At 34.8% G+C, this 17621-nt stretch overlaps 1 long non-coding RNA gene across 1 annotated transcript; it reads left to right on the top strand.

The window, feature by feature from the left end:
* Nucleotides 1–15017: 15017 nt before the first annotated feature.
* LOC127858314 (uncharacterized) lies at nucleotides 15018–16379 on the top strand. Its single transcript, XR_008038848.1, has 3 exons — nucleotides 15018–15591; nucleotides 15893–16055; nucleotides 16215–16379. It is a non-coding gene; the product is annotated as an uncharacterized LOC127858314 (long non-coding RNA).
* Nucleotides 16380–17621: the final 1242 nt, after the last annotated feature.

The following is a 17621-nucleotide window of genomic DNA, read 5'->3' as shown; positions in this document are numbered from 1 at the left end:
TACCACAATAGACTCCACCCAAACCATCCCCCGTGCCCCCCCTCCCCCCCCCCCCTCCCCCCCGAAATGTTTTTTTTTTTTTTTTTTTTTTTTTATAGATCATCTCACAAATGACCACCACACCCTCACACTATACCCACCCACCCCACCCCCCAATTTTATTTTTTTTAACGGTTAAAAAACACTTGATAGGTAGATTGATCATCGCACTGATGACCCCTATTGATTTTCAGGTCACTAGGTCAAAGGTCAAGGTCACAGTGACCCGAAATAGTAAAATGGTTTCCGGATGATAACACAAGAACGTTTATGCCTAGGATCATGAAACTTGGTAGGTAGATTGATAATGGCTGGCAGATGACCCCTATTGATTTTCAGGTCACTAGGTCAAAGGTCAAGGTCACGGTGACCCAAAATAGTAAAATGGTTTCCGGATGATAACTCAAGAATGCTTATGCCTAGGATCATGAAACTTCATAGGTACATTGATCATGACTCGCAGATGACCCCTATTGATTTTCAGGTCACAAGGTCAAAGATCAAGGTCACGGTGACCCAAAATAGTAAAATGGTTTCCGGATGATAACTCAAGAACGCTTATGCCTTGGATCACGAAACTTGATAGGTAGATTGATCATGACTCGCAGTTGACCCCTATTGATTTTCAGGTCACTATATCAAAGGTTAAGGTCACGGTGACATGAAATAGTAAAATGGTTTCCAGATGATAACTCAAGAATACTAATGGCTACGATCATAAAACTTCATAGGTACATTGATCATGACTCCCAGATGACCGCTATTGATTTTGAGGTCACTTGGTCAAAGGTCAAGGTCATGGTGACCCGAAATAGTAAAATGCTTTCCGGATGATAACAAAAGAACGCTCATGCCTAGGATCATGAAACTTCAAAGGTACATTGATCATGACTCGCAGATGACCCCTATCGATTTTGAGGTCACTATGTCAAAGGTCAAGTTCACGGTGACCCGTAATAGTAAAATGGTTTCCGGATAATAACTTAAGAACGCTTAATCCTAGGATCATGAAACTTGATAGGTAGATTGATCATGACTCGCAGATGACCTCTATTGATTTTCAGGTCACTAGGTCAAAGGTCAAGGTCACGGTGACCCAAAGTAGTAAAATGGTTTTCGGATGATAATTCAAGAACGCTTATGACTAGGAACATGAAACTTCATAGGTACATTGATCATGACTGGCAGATGACCCCTATTGATTTTCAGGTCACTAGGTCAAAGGTCAAGGTCACAGTGACAAAAACATACTCACACAATGGCTGTCACTACAACGGAGAGCCCATATGGGGGGCATGCATGTTTTACAAACAGCCCTTGTTTATGATTAGATTCGACAAAACAACTCTTACCTGACATACATGTATATGTATAATTATATAATATTGGCTATAGTAAAACCTTGTTAACACTCTAAAAGTCTTAGTTTTAGTCCTATCTTAATGAAACTTGGACAGAACAATTGTTCTAATGATATCTCAGCTGAGTTTGAGGGAGGTTCCGGTTTGTTGAAAAACATACTCTCCAGGGGACGGGGCTTTTTTCCTTTTATGGCTATAGTAAAACCTTGTTAACACTCTAGAAGTCATATTTATAGTCAAATCTTCATGAAACTTGGTCAGAATTAACATTTGTTCTAATGATATAGTGGTTGATTTTGAAAATGGTCCCGGTCTGTTGAAAAACAAGGCCACCAGGGGGAGGGGCATTTTTCACTATTTGGCTAAAAATGTTCTCATGATAGCTCGGCTGAGCTAAAAAAAATGGTTAATATGGATTGTCGAAAACTATGGCCGCTAGGGGGCAGGGCATTTTTCCTAATATGGTTATAGTCAAACTTTTTTAGCACCCTAGAAGTCAAATTTTTAGTCCAATTTTCATGAAACTTGGTCAGAACATTTTTTCCAATAATATCTGGGCTGAGTTCCAAATTGGGTCCTGTACGTTGAAAAACATGGCTGCTAGGGGGCTAGGCATTTTTCCTTATTTGGCTTAAGTAAAACCTTATTAACCTTCTATAAGTCACATTTATGTTCAAATCTTTATGGAACTTGGTCATAACATTTGTTCTGAAATTACCTTGACTGAGTTTAAAAATGGTTATGGTTTGTCAAAACATATTGCCACTAGGGGGCGGGGCATTTTTCCTTATATGGCGATAGCAAAACCTTGTTAGCACTCTATAAGTCACATTTTAGTTCAATCTTCATGAAACTTGGTCAAAATATTTTCTCACATGATTTCTCGGCTGAGTTTCAAAATGGTTCCCGTCCGTTGAAAAGCATGGCCGCCAGGGTGCGGGGCATTTTTCCTTATATGGCCATAGTAAAACCTTGTTAACTCTATAGAATTCACATTTATGGTCCAATCTTTATGAAACTTGGTCAGAACATTTGTTCTAATGATAGCTTGGCTGAGTTTGACAATGGTTGTGGTTCATAAACAAATATGGCCACCAGGGGGCGGGCATTTTTCCTTATATGGCTTTAGTAAAACTTTGTTAACACTCTAGAAGTCATATTTTTCCCACTCTAGAAGTCATATATTTTTTCCAATCTTCATGAAACTTTGTCAGAACATTTGTTTTAATGATATCTGGGATGAGTGTGAAAATGGTTCTCATCTGTTGAAAACATGGCCACTAGGGGGCTGGGCAGTTTTCTATATTATGGCTATGGCAAAACCATGTGAACTCTCTAGTTGATATTTGGCAAAGTTTGAAAATGGTTTCTAAAAAATCTCAAACATTGCTGAGAGCAGTTAAGTTCCTGGAAGTCTCAGTTAAGCAACCATGGGCCTCTGGCCCTCTTGTCATAAAACAATTTGTGATTTTCAATAATAAAACATTAAACTGTTAGGATTTCAAATTACGTTATGTAGATCACATTTATTTGCTGCCTTGTGCTTAAAGGTTTTTATTTTTCAGTACATAATTTACAGGCCCAAACAAATTTTTTTAATATTCATTAAAGTCGTCCAAATCAGCTATTTAACTATATATATTTATATTGCATAGTCATTTTTATAAGGAATGGGTATTGAATTATACTAGCAGTATTGGGTCTAGTATTATCATGCATTCATATTCATATGAAAGGAAACAACATTTAATACAATCCTTAAATAGTATGAAATAAAACGTGTTTGTGTCTTCTATAATATTTGTTTATTGTTGCCTGTTTAAAAAAAATGCATTTAAAGTATAACATAGGAAAGTTATTATGTAAATGCGGAATTTAGATGATGTAATGAATAGTTGTTCACAATGCAATTTTAAAATAAATTACCAGAAATGACAACCATAAGAGAATTTGTGTTTCATGTAACATGTGTCTCCCCACCTCAAAGGTTTAAGTCACACTTAAAGATCCAAATTAAATCTGCTCATCAAATGCTTGTCTGGATATTAACTTAATTATTCATCATGCAATCTAACAATAACTTTGAAGATCTGTAGGTCTGTTCTATAACATAACAAATTTGCTTGGACTACGTTCAGATTGCTTTGACTTACAATCATGCAAATTAGTATGGCAGTTCATTGAGAAAAGAGGAATATGCCAATCAACTGATCCAGTTATATATTTATCAATGTACTGAATTCCTGTGCTGGCTGATTTATAACGTTAGGGTATAGGCATCATACAATGTGTGGGTGTGGGAGTGGAGGGAAACATGTTTTACAAATATCTCTTGTTACTTATTTGTTTTGTTCTTTGTATGTGGATACAGAGAGCATGTTCATAGATATTGTGATGGTGGAGAAAAATGTGTCCATATTTCTTTCACTGATTGGTGTATTTGAGAAACGGGCATTTACATGTTTTTCATCATTATAATTATTATTATTATTGATGAAATTTAATGACAGTTTTGCATAAAAGCCACGATCCAGTTCAGTTGTTTTGCATATAAGTTACATTAAGATGACATATTATGATTTTGAAAAGGCAATTTATTTTATCCATTAAGTTGTTACAACATGGCAGTTAATATTGTTTGTTTTTGTGTTGTTTGAATATAATTGATAGTGACTGCCCCACAGTGGTAGGGAGAAAATAACATGTAGCGGCCCTGTACAACATTTCTTTTAATGATAATACGTCAACATTATGAGCCATGCTGCAAGGGATGTTATGGTAAATGAAAAGTTTAGAAGAAACATACATTTTTTAAAGGGGCCTTTTCACGTTGTGGTAAATTGACAAAAGAAAAAAATGTTTTAGGTTCACAAATTTTTATTGAAGTCATGTTATTTGTGAGGAAACAGTAATACTGAACATTTACCATGCTCTAAAATATCCATTATATGCATCTTTTGATGATTTAAACTCCTGAAAAAAGAGTTGTGACGTGAAGCGATTAAATAATTTAGAGAGTTCTGTTTTTGTTGTTATACTTTGTGATACTACAATTTTTTATATAAAGTACAGACCTGTTTACTTCTACGGATTCGCCGTAGTTACTACGGATTATTTGGCTAAACTACGCACTACGGATTTGTACTGAAAAACTACGGATCCATTGATCAAAATGGTCACATTTTAGTTTTTAATCGTACTTTTGCTTATTTTCGGTCTTAACGGGTAATGTATAAATCATAATCATTTTGGCGCTTGCGTAGTAAAAAACGTTGAAATTCAAGCCTCCCGGGGAACGAGTGCTGATTGAGTTTGACGAGTTGTCGTCGAACGACAACTGACTTACGTATTGGTTCGCAAATTTAGCCGAATATATACGATTTTACGTTTCTATCCAGTATACACATATCTCTCTCTATTGCGGAGAATACCGACGATAGTCGATGTATCAGGATTGAGCACGCCTGTTTTTACACACGTCCAAGATGGCGGCAAGCAGACGAGAAATTGCGATAAACGGCGAAAATAATAAATACCATTAAAATTAACAACGGATATCATATGGTTATTAGAAAATAATGTAATGTGTGTGTAAATTAACGCAACATTATACGTTTGAGATTTGAAAAAAATATTTATCAGAAATCTGCACAGTGAATGTGCGTAACGGAAACGAGTGTTGGAAATTGTCTACTCACAAAGTTAAAGCATTTATTATAATCAGATGAGTATCGTTCGAAAATGGAACATGATTTGATTTATATGTTAGTGGATCTGTGTATAATCAGATCCATATGCGTATTCTGCTTAATTATATTTGTTACGCTGTACAGTTTAATGAAATAGCATTGAACTGAGGTTGTCAAGTACAAAATATTGAAAGGTAAACCCAAGACCTATAGATTCTATAGGTCTTTGGGTAAACAAATAAAATATATTATTTTAACTCCATTTAATATATCATTAACACAACAAGAACACTAAAGGATGTTTGTCAATATTTGTTTGTTTTCCCCTTATGATATTTATTTTAAAAAAATACTGAATTAAATTAATAGCTATTCTTAAAGAGCTTATGATCAAATGGTGTATTTAAGAATCTATAGATTATTGCAAGTTTAATATGCGTGTGGATGGATATTAACTAAATATTATCCTCATTGTAAGAAGACATTGAAGCAGCACTTTATAATATAAAATGCTGTCAAACATGCACTTAAAAACAATTTTAATTCTGTTACTTATAATCATATGTATAATGCTGAATGTCTCCCAATTTCATGGTTTATCGCGCTATTTTTTCCAAGTTCTTGGTTTATCACGCTAGTTTTCCCAAACCAAATGGCACAGGCTGTAACAAATCAAAGCAAAGCAATCACTTAACAGATTTAATCATTAGCAACTAGATTCATCTAATGCTTTATGTACCGTTAAACTGATATGTGACCCAGTCATGGTGTTTTAATGCTCAAAATGATTGAAAAGTTTAAAACTACTGACAACAGCCCAAAACTACTGAGAGATGCCCTCCATGCTACTGAGAAGCAATCGGTAGGGTAAACAGGTCTGAAAGTATAAAAAACATCACTCATTGTATGAGCAGAGCTGGCTGAGTTGTCAAAGCAATCGGCTTTTACTCCAGGGGTCAGTGGTGCGAGACAGTTGAGGGTTACTTTTTTTTCTTTCTTTAAAATATTCTTGATTTTTTGCTGGAGCTTTTTATATCCAATGTTTTACATTTATCAATATAAAGCATTTAATGATTAACTTAAATATATGCCAACATCTGCAAAAAGGTCCCTTTAAACCTGCTGTTCTGAAACCACAAGGCTCAGAGTTTTGATATTCGGTTGTAACATTATATAGTGGTATTTTACCAATTTAAATGAAATAGGTGGTTGACATTAGCCCTTTCCTGCTGATATCATTTTTTTATGCTCCCCGAAAATTTTTGGGAGCATATAGTTGCCAGTTTGTCCTTCCTTACTTCTCACTTCCGTCACACTTTTGTTACAGTTTCTCATAGCACCTTCAATACTTTACCGATCTCTTTGATATTTGGCATGTAGGGACCTTGCATGGACCTCTACCTTTTGATGAGGTCACTGGGGTCAAGGTCACCGAGGCTAATAATAGATTTTTCCGTCACACTTTTGTTACAGTTTCCATACATGCCAGAATTGTTCAGGTCCGAATCGGGACATTCCATACAAAATTGTCGGGACATTTGACCAAAAAGCAGGACACTTTAAACGATCAATCAATCATTCCACCTTTACTTAATGTCACATATATATATTTTTAACTCATGGTTGTGCCAGTTGTGAAACTATACATTTATTATTTTTACATGATCTCTTGTGAATTAAAATTGATAATCAACCAAAATAAACATGTCTCCTCAGTTAACATTTTTTTACCCCGCTTTTTTGAAGAGTACATATGTTTCCTCATTCCTGATCGAGAGCACTGTAAGCACTGTATTTGTTTAGTGAAGGACAGTATCTGTATAGTGCACTGTATATTCACTTGATCAAGGTTCACTGGTAGGGGATGTAATTCTTGACTACTTTGTTACCTTTTTCTGAACATCTAAGTGTGTTCGTTCGAAAACAAATCCACTGAAGGAATGTATATTAACTTCCTGTTTTTCAAATAAAATTGCGCAAAAACTCTCATGTGGTCGTGAAGGGAATGCACGTTTTGTTATGTGTGTAATGCTAGTTCAGATTGAATTATTCAGATTGCGTGACAAGATCTCTATCCTGTGAAGCGTTGCAATAGACACATCGAAAACTTCCTGTTTTTTGGTATTTGTTAAATCATGATAACGATAAATAACTTCGCTGTATTTGTATTTGGCTTTTAAGACAAAATAACTTCCCTGAATGGTTGTTTACTAGATAGCTATCAGAGTAGCACATCACATTAACCTTTGTGTGAGTTACACGGCAATACAGAGTTGAATGGCTTGCCATTGTTTATAATGTCTGATTTGAATAAAAGGTAACACAAGATCACAGAATAACTCTTCCTTGAGGTGAACATGGTAACAATACACTTTTGTAATAACAAACTCTTGGTTCAAACCCTGGACTCAGTTGGTGCAGACTTGTTGAACCATATCTAATAAATCTATTTGTCAAACAACTGTTTCTTTCTCAGCTTATTTTCATGGAAAACTAGTGGATTATCAACACCTTCTGAATTATTGTATGAGTCCAACAGATTCACCCTAAAGGCAAACACATATTTATCCATAGCTCTTATTAGGGTATTCATTCCTTAAATTTACAACACCTCACAGTTAGAGTTCAGTGTAAAATTACTAAGATTATTGATTTGAAAATATAATGACATATGTTTATAAATTTATATTGACCAATCTTTGTCTATAATAAGCATGCATCATGATGTGCCTTGAAATGCATTTTGGCTTGTGAGGTCAGGGTCATTGTTAGTTTAAACCTATTTATTTTAGCTCGATTGCATAGAAAGTAATTCCTACTTATTTGAAATGCTCTGAGTCCGTTTCCTGGGCCTAGAACCAGTACTTGGTGTCTATATGGGAGATCGAAAGAATGCTCCCACAGCGGGGATCGAACCCGTGACCTCCCGGTCGCTAGGCGGACACCATATCCATTACACCACGGTGACCTTGATAGGGTCATTGTTAATTAAAATAGAAAAGCAGCTCCCTCTCATACATGCCAGAATTTTTCAGGTGCAAATCGGGACATTCCATAAATAATTGTCGGGAAATTTGACCACAAAGCAGGACACCTAAAACGATCAATCATTCCACCTTTACTTCAGTCAGCAGTCAGTTTATAACTTACAAAAACTCTACTTTTCTGTCCAATTTTGACAATACATGTTTTTTAGAAATTCGTGAACACAGCGTTCTCCATCCTCCGGAAGTAAGCAAACTAAATTAAAATGAACTGAATTGTGGGGTTTGGGGATATGCCTCGATTTGTCATCCAATCGGTACAGGGATATCCCCCATCACATATGTTAATTGTGTGACGCGATGTGAGCGCATCGTCACTTTTCTTATTCAACCAATTGTCAATTTACTTCAAATTTGAATTGATGCAAAATGTCACAAATTATTTATTGAAAATCAGTTGAAAACGAACGTTAATTTATGTGAAACATTGATGCGTATTGTTCAGCATCCAATTTGTTTGATGTACACAATCGGTGTTTTGACAGGTTTTATAATCTTAGGTGGTATAATACACAGGATAATAGTGTTATGGCGTTTATTTCTGTATGATACATGAACATCTTTCGATAGCAATAAGAGACCCCTATCATTTAAACACCGTGGTGTTAATGCCTGATAAAATCAATAATTTGTGGATAAGGTGTCAGAAACAACACTGGTGCACTCGAGTAGCGGAAGCGTGTTGTTAATTGGGGCAATAAAGGGATTAGCGATTGTAAGGTTTAGCCAGACAGAGCTCGAATAACGAGTTTTATTGGGAACTTAAAGACTTTACATCGTTTTTTTACGAATGTCGGGACAAAAAGTCTCATATCGGGATGCCGGGACATAGGGCCCAAAAGCAGGACCGTCCCGCCGAGATCGGGACGTCTGACATGTATGCAGTTTCTCATACCACCTTCAATACTTTACCGATCTCTTTCATATTTGGCATGTAGGTACCATGCATGGACCTCTACCTTTTGATGAGGTTTGAGGTCACTGGCGTCAAGGTCACCGAGGCTAATAATAGATTTTTCCGTCACATTTTTGTTACAGTTTCACATAGCACCTTCAATACTTTATCGATCTCTTTCATATTTGGCATGTAGGTTCCTTGTATGGACCTCTACTTTTTGATGAGGTCACTGGGGTCAAGGTCAAGATCACCGAGGCTAATAATAGATTTTCTGTCATGCTTTTGTTACTTTACCGATCTCTTTCATATTTGGCATGTAGGTACCTTCCATGGACCTCTACCTTTTGATGAGGTTTGAGGTCACTGGGCTCAAGGTCACCAAGGCTAATAATAGATTTTCCGTCATACTTTTCTAACAGTTTCTCTCTACCTTTTGATGAGGTTTGAGGTCACTGGGGTCAAGGTCAAGGTCACAGAGGCTAATAAAATATTTTTTAGGTTGTTATTAACACATAGATTGACAAAGCGCATCATCGGGGAGCATCCATCAGTTTCACTGATATTCTTGTTTTTGTTTTTTGTATAAATTGTGAAAAAATCTTCTACCAGCTAAGATTAAATGTATGAAAAACAACATTTCCTCACTGCATATATTTTACAGGTTTGCAAAACTAATATATCTTGAAGCCAAATGGGTTATTTTATTGCAAAATTTGAGACTAGTCATTTCAATATGACATAATAGCTAAATATCCAGTTTATGTTATTTGCATGTTAATGACATGTTTGTGTCAGCTTGTCATTGAAGCCATCCATTTAATTTTATATCATATTCCTTTTTATACGCCTACTTGGGTTTATCTGGTGTCACCCAGTTTCAAGTACGAAAGTGTATAAGCAGGCCTGAAGACAGATCGCTGAAGCTGGCTGGCCTAAAATGGTAGAACATACTTACCAGAGACTTTAAAATAGTAATGACAAGAGTTTCTTAAAACTCTTATTAAAGAATTTTTAATTGACATAAGTCTTTGTGATACATGGATTTTCAATAACTGACTGTGGCTGCTATATACTGTACATACTATGAATCTATGCAAAGCACAATTTAATAAACACAGATTTTGCACTATGTTAATTGGTAGCTGTATTTGAAAATTAAATAAATATAGAGTTACAAAGCAAAATAACTTCAAAATACAGTCAAAACTGTAAAAGTTTAAATATTTCTCAAGACTGTAACCTGTTTTCTGTTAAGTTGATTTAAATATATTTATAATGTTTAGCATATAGAACTTGTAAGTGAATTGTTGTTGTATGGTATAGATAAAGCTCATTACACAACTCTTTTTTTTCATCATTTTTTTTCTCATCATTTAGTTACCAGTGTTTTGTCCGAAGAGGTTACATAATACTTTACTTTCCAAATAAATCGATTTGATTTATTGATTTTGTATATAGGCACTTCCACGGGTTTTTCTGCCTATTTTGGGAAAATGTAGTCTGACCAAATTGAGAATTTTTATAGACAAAATTGTTCATTTAAAGAATTTTTGCTTTGATGAAACGGCTCATTTTAGGAAATCATTGTGAATTTATCATGCTTAAATAAGTAAGTGGTTTAACAAATAAATTTGGTTTATGCCCCCGGTAGGGTGGCATATAGCAGTTGAACTGTCCGTCAGTATGTCAGTCTGTCCGTCCGTCCGAAAACTTTAATGGTCATAACTTTTTCAATATTTATCATAGCAACTTGATATTTGGCATGCATGTGCATCTCATGAAGCTGCACATTTTGAGTGTTGAAAGGTGAAGGTCAAGGTCATCCTTCGAGGTTAAATGTTTAATATATGGTGTCTGTCCGTCCGTCCGAAAACTTTAACATTGGCCATAACTTTTTCACTATTGAAGATAACAACTTGATATTCGGCATGCAGGTGTATCTCCTGGAGCAGAACATTTTGAGTTGTGAAAGGTGAAGGTCAAGGTCATGCTTCAAGGTCAAATGTCAAATATTCCGTCCGTCCGAAAACTTTAACATTGGCCATAACTTTTTATGCCCCCGGTAGGGTGGCATATAGCAGCTGAACTGTCCGTCAGTCAGTATCTCAGTCAGTCTGTCCGTCCGTCCGAAAAAAACTTAAACATTGGCCATAAATTTTTCACTATTGAAGATAGCAACTTGATATTTGGCATGCATGTGTATCTCATGGAGCTGAACATTTTAAGTGGTGAAAGGTCAAGGTCAAAGGTAAAAAAACTTATATTTCAAAGCAGCGTTCTCATAAAGCTGCACATTTTGAGTGGTGGAAGTTCAAGGTCAAGGTCATCCTTCAAGGTCAAAGGTAAAAAAACAACAATTTTTTTTCAAAGCGGCGCAATAGGGGACATTGTGTTTCTGACAAACACATCTCTTGTTTTTTTCAAACATGGTGAAAAAAAAACACAAATATTTATGTTTATTATTTTATTTTTGAAATCTTGTCCAACCATCCCACCAGAGAATCCCGCCCCTCCCCCCCAAAAAAAAAAAACAAAATATTTTTTTTTTGCATTTTTTGAAGATAATATAATAAATGACCACACCCCCACACTATACAACCCTCTCCACTCCACCCCTCCCTCATTTGTGATTGAAATTGAGATAGGTCCCTACACCTTTAAAAAGAAAAATAGATGAGCGGTCTGCACCCGCAAGGCGGTGCTTTTGTTTTATAAATTTCTTCCATCAGATATAGTTACTAACAAAATGAGGACTCAACACACAATTCTTAGTTTTGTGAATGTGAGGACTTCGAATATAATTCTTACGTTTCATGGTCTCTTATTATTTTCTTTGTAACTGCATCAGATAGACAGATATGATAATGGAAATTGCAATAAAGCATTAATAGCTTTCTTGTGATGCAGGAGATGATGGCCATGATGATGCCTAAAAAAATCAACCCGTGCACCCACGGGATCAAGAAGATCAACGTGTGCACCTGCAAGATCGAGATCACAGAGAACTATCACAAACTCAAGTTACTGCATGTTGTGCGAAAATATTTGGTGCTCATATGTAATTGTTCTCTGTGTTTGTTCAATAGTTACTTACAAAATAAGGAATCAACACACAGTGTCATATATTGTGCATGTGAGGACTTCACATACATTTCTTGCTTAATATGTTCGTCTTGTTTTTGTTAATTATAGCCTTAATTGTGTTTGTTGTAGAAACCATAGGTGTTCCAAGAGGGAGAAGAGGACACAGAGGACCGTCCTTTAGAATGTTCTGGTACCCATCTGTTAAAGCATGCACTATCAAGTAATGAATTAAACAGAAAATCTACGAAGGAGATAAATCGGCAGTGTTTAAAGCACTAAGGAAGCATCTGCACATTGAACTGTTACCTGGAAATTATGAGATTATTGAGGGTAAAAACTTATACAAAAAGTGCCATGCCAACAGATGAAATATTTTATATAAAAAACATTATGTCATAACTTAATAAGAAACTGCTCATACAGTGTGACACTTAACAGAAGCCTGGCGTTTATATTGTGTATAATTTCGTCTGTGTTGTATGCTGAAATATGTCATGTTAATGTACTTTCTTTCTTCAATAGAATTACACGGTTATTTAAGGTAGTTTATCCGTAAAATTAATTGTTTTAAGCCTAAATTATTTTACTATTTCTGTCATCTGCAACATTTCAGGGATTGACTAACCATATATTAAGAACTTAAATCATCAAATTAACAAATAATTATATGTTCTTTAATCCTATTACCAGTTTGCTATTTTGATAAAAATTATTTGACCCCTAGGTTGTTTAAATACATATTTGTATGTATTAAAATTAGCTTTTCATTAACTTAGTACTAGGGGGGTCAAGTTATGTAAGTTTAAATATCATTAGTTAAGAGACACTCACTAGAGGCATTTATTTAAACAATGTTAGTTGTTGTTCAAGTTTTTAAACTTTAGTGGCTGTCATTTTAGCTCACCTAAGCTCATAGTGCTCATGGGGGCTTTTAGGATCCCACGTTGTCTGTCGTCCATCAGTCCGTAGGTCAGTGCGTCCATTAACGTTTTCTTCTAACGTCTCTTCCTCCTAAACCGCTTAGCAGATTTTGATGCAACTTCACGGGAATGATCCTTGGATGACCATTTTTCAAAGTTTTTCAAATCAGTCCGGTTAATTGCATATGTGGGTCACCATAGCTGAATTAGATATTAAAAATAAAAACCTCAAAATTCTTCTCTTGAACCACAATGGTGAGGGCTTTTATATTTGGTGTGTCAAATGCCCCAACTGGTCCTCTAATAAGTTTGTTCAAGTCATGCCCCTGGGGTCAAAAATGACCATTCACCCCGGGGACATGTGATTTATGTACTAGTCTGTAGCTATATGACTTAAAAATCTTCTCTGACACAGCAAGGCCCAAAAGTGTAATATTTAGCATGTAACATCATATTGTGGTTCTTTACCAAGTTTGTTCGAAGAATACCCCTGAGGTTTAAATTCGCCCTGTCCTGGGGCTATCTGATTTCCCTTGTATATATATAGTTAAAACTTCAAAAATCTCTAAAAGGACAAGGGCCAGACTTGGTTAATTTCCATGTAACATCCTACAGTGGTCTTCTACCAAGTTTGTTCAAAACATACCCCTTGGGTTAAAATTGGCCCACCCTGAAGCTATCTTAATTCCCTTATATTTGTGTAGTGAAAATTTCCGAAATCTCTGACATGGTAAGGTCCAGACGTTTGGTATTTGGCATTTAATATCATATTGTGGTTCTCTATTAAGTTTGTTAAAATCATGCAACTGTCAAAACTGGCCCGCCCTGGGGGTTACTTGTTTTCCTGATATTTATATACTGAAAACTTATTTAAAAAATCTCTGAAACTGCAAGGCACAGAGGTTTGGTATTCGGCATCTAACATCAAATGGTTGCCCTTTACAAAGTTTATTCAAATCATGCCCCAGGGGTCAAGATTGGTCCCACCTTGTGGGTTACTTGTTTTAATAATATATCTTCCGAGTTTGAAAAAGTTTGCGGTCAGTTGAAAAACATGGCCATCAGGGGGTGCAAGTTTCCCTATATCCCTTGTCAAAAAAATAACCCACTTTCATACCAAAACACACTTAAACCAACATAAAACTGTGTTTTTTCTGCGTTTTTCTCAGCAGAAGTTGGTTTTTGCTATTAAAAGCGAGTTTTATGTGCGCTAAACTGTGCTTAACTGAGTTTAAAGTTGGTTATTTTAAGAAGATGTGTGTTTAAGCGAGTTTTTTTCTGTAAGGAGTAAGTTTTTTGTGTGTCAAAAGTGAGCCTTTTTATTTATGAGTTGGTTTAAGTGTGTTTAAGTGTGTCTTTTTGTTTTATAAGCGAGTCTTTTACAACAGAAGTTGATCCTTTTTAAACAGAAGTGGGTTTAAGCGAGTTTAAATTGGTCTTTTTGTAAATAATTTGAGAGCTGAAACCAGGCTAAAAAACTCACTTAAACACACTTTTCAATAAGTTGGTCTTTTGTTTATAAATAATACTCATCAATAAAACAATAATTATTCAACTAGGTCTTTGTTTCATGTTTATAGCCATATATAATACAAGTCAATTGTAAAGGGGCTTTTTTACAGCTTGTTTGCCATTGTCCCTATTGTAAATGTATGTGCTCCCCATAATTTTTTAGTGAATATTGGATGAAAATTGCTCTTTCAGAACATCACAGGTTCACAGATGGACAACAAGTATCACTGCCAAAAACTATAAAAATGATAAAACTAAGTTTTATACCTTAAAATGAAAGAGTTTGTGTTTCGCTTTGATTTTTTTCTATATATTTGTTTTTATTATAAACAATATCTTATGATTGTTTTATGTCTTAAAATTATTTTATTTTTTTAAATTTTAAAACAATCTTATATGATTGTTTATATTTGTTTAAAACAGTATTTACTTGTTAAATCTGCATATTTAAAAAATATGGTATTGGAAACATTATTTTGGAAATAATCTATTAGTGTACATAAGTATGCAAATTTTGATATTTTCAGATGATACCATTATATCCATTTTCTTAATTTGCAATAAAATAATAAGATGCCAAACATGACCTGTGTTACATAAACAGTCAACAAAATAACAAGACAATACCTATAAACACCCCTTTTCACACCACTAACAATAAACAGATAACAATCTGTCAGGCATTCAGAGCTAAACATGAGGGTACTGATTATCAGGGGCAGATAAGGCTACTGATAGGGTTTGCCCAGACATAAGGCTGGAATGAGGTATAAGACTTCTGATTGGTTCAATTTTTTGCACAGGAAATTATTTGAAAACAACAACTTTTGAAAAACAAGCTGGTTTCAGCAATTGAATTGAGCTTAATTAAATTAACATTAAGACTTATAATTGTTCTGTAAAATGTATTGAAAAACTGTCAGCATGAAGTATTGTGTGATGAAAACAATGTGTATTTTACTACAATTTGGAAATCAACAATAAGTTTGTTGGAAAAGAAGTTCAACTGTTTTTTTTTGGAATACTGAAGAACAGTTTTAACAGGTTTGTATTGTCATTTCTTCATCCTTTTTTTATTAAGTTTACTGAATTAATTATGATCATTATTATATTTATGTATTGTCACTGGGAAATGTAAATTGATAAGTTAATGTATTGCAACTTAAAGGAAAAACAACACAATTTGAAGCAAAAATAGATGAACATACACATGACAAAGTGTCAATGTTGTGTACAGTGAATTATTGTGGTTGTGTTTTATGATTATTGTCATCTTTATTGTTATTTATAGCTATTTCTGGTTATTACTGAACAGATTTCTTTCCCTCATATTTTAATTTTGAAGGTTAAACTCTTGCCCCAAGAGCAAAAGGGGTAATCATACTACCTGATGTATGGACTTTTACACCAGGCTTTTACCCTGCACGAGCTGGCCAACTTGAGGGGAACTGAAGTGGGCAAACCTCGCCCTCACAGTCCTTGAACAATAAAGCTGGATTTGTTGAGAGGTAAAACTATACAGGTTATTGCATTTTAAAAGCGTCACAATTCTGACCAATGTGACAAATATTTTTAGAGTTTGAAATGTGATGAAAGTAAATTACAAGCTTTGGAAAATTACCAATTTTTAATATTTTGTCAAAACTCCTTTTCTTTTTTGGTTCCAGAGTATCATTTAAGCTGAAATCCAGCATGAAACCAGGGAGGTGATGGCCATCGCACATGCCATGTGCCGACTATTCACTTTCCACCAGCTTGTGACTAATGCTCCATGAAGGGAGCAACAACTACAACTGGGTCACCAAGACCAAGCCTCCCCGCCGCTGAGAGAAATGCAATCATTGGTATTTTCTTCATCATAAAAATTTGAAGTACCAGTTATCCATATAGAAATTCAATACACATTCTACAAATATTTTTCAGATCACTTACTGTTTACAGTCGCATAAATGATCATTATATTACATCATTTGTGAAAAGGGGGAGTTTTTATAATCCAAGTGACAGTTAACAATAGTTTTTTTTTTATTCATGAAGACAGGGATTGAAAAACTTTGTCCGTGTCTCTAGTCACTGTCTCCAGGACAATCAGTAATAAACTCATTTGTGTTGACTTCCTTAATATGCAAATATTTAACCTCTTTTTCTGGCTAGAGTGTTTTCTATTTAAGAACAGATTTTGTTGTTTTTTTTGCATGTTTTTAAAATGAATAGTCTATTATATTTGTTCAGATGTCATAGCCAAAACCTTTGACAAGCCTCTGGTTGATGTTGAAGAAAAGATGAGGGGTTGTTTAAGGCATCTGCGGCTGATGCTCAAGAAGACTGAAGTCTTTGTAAATAAAATGTGCTGTTAAAATGATTATTTAACCATTGTTTTCACTTTGTTATATAGATTTGCACCTGTTTCAACAACATTAACTTATTTTTATGCTCCCGGTAGGGTCTCATATAGCAGTTGAACTGTCCGTCTGTCTGTCTATCCGTCCGAAAACTTTAGCATTGGTCATAACTTTTGCAATATTGAAGAAAGCAACTTGATATTTAGCATGCATGTGTATCTCATTGAGCTGCACATTTTGAGTGGTGCAAGGTCACGGTCATCCTTCAAGGTCAGAGGTCAAAATCCAATGGAAGTAATAAGCAAAGAGAGATAATTTCTATACCTGCCAAATGATAAATAGAAATTTTATTTCAAAGCGGCGCAGTAGGGGGCATTGTGTTTCTGACAAACACATCTCTTGTTTGTATTTATTCCATACAATATTACTTTTTTCAGTTCTTTCTTTGTGTTCAATGTTATGTTATAACACTATTATATTTTATTATAACAATGCCATGTCTGTCAAAATAGTTTAATCATGCTGTGTATATGGATATATATGTTAAGTTTTATGTTTTATCCTTTAAAAAAGTAATTAGAATTTAATTTATGATATTTTTGTTCTTATCATAAAAAAGTTTTTTCAGTTTTCAAGTGGGTGAAAAGTGGGTTTTTACTGAGCATTTAACAGGTTTTAAAGCTAGTTTTAACTGCGTTTTATCTGTGAAAAGCACACATTTAGTTCACTTAA

Source organism: Dreissena polymorpha, chromosome 14 (assembly GCF_020536995.1).
Source record: "Dreissena polymorpha isolate Duluth1 chromosome 14, UMN_Dpol_1.0, whole genome shotgun sequence".
Classification (NCBI taxonomy): domain Eukaryota; kingdom Metazoa; phylum Mollusca; class Bivalvia; order Myida; family Dreissenidae; genus Dreissena; species Dreissena polymorpha.
The sequence above is the reverse complement of the archived record's forward strand: the minus strand, read 5'-3'. Positions and strand labels throughout refer to the sequence as shown.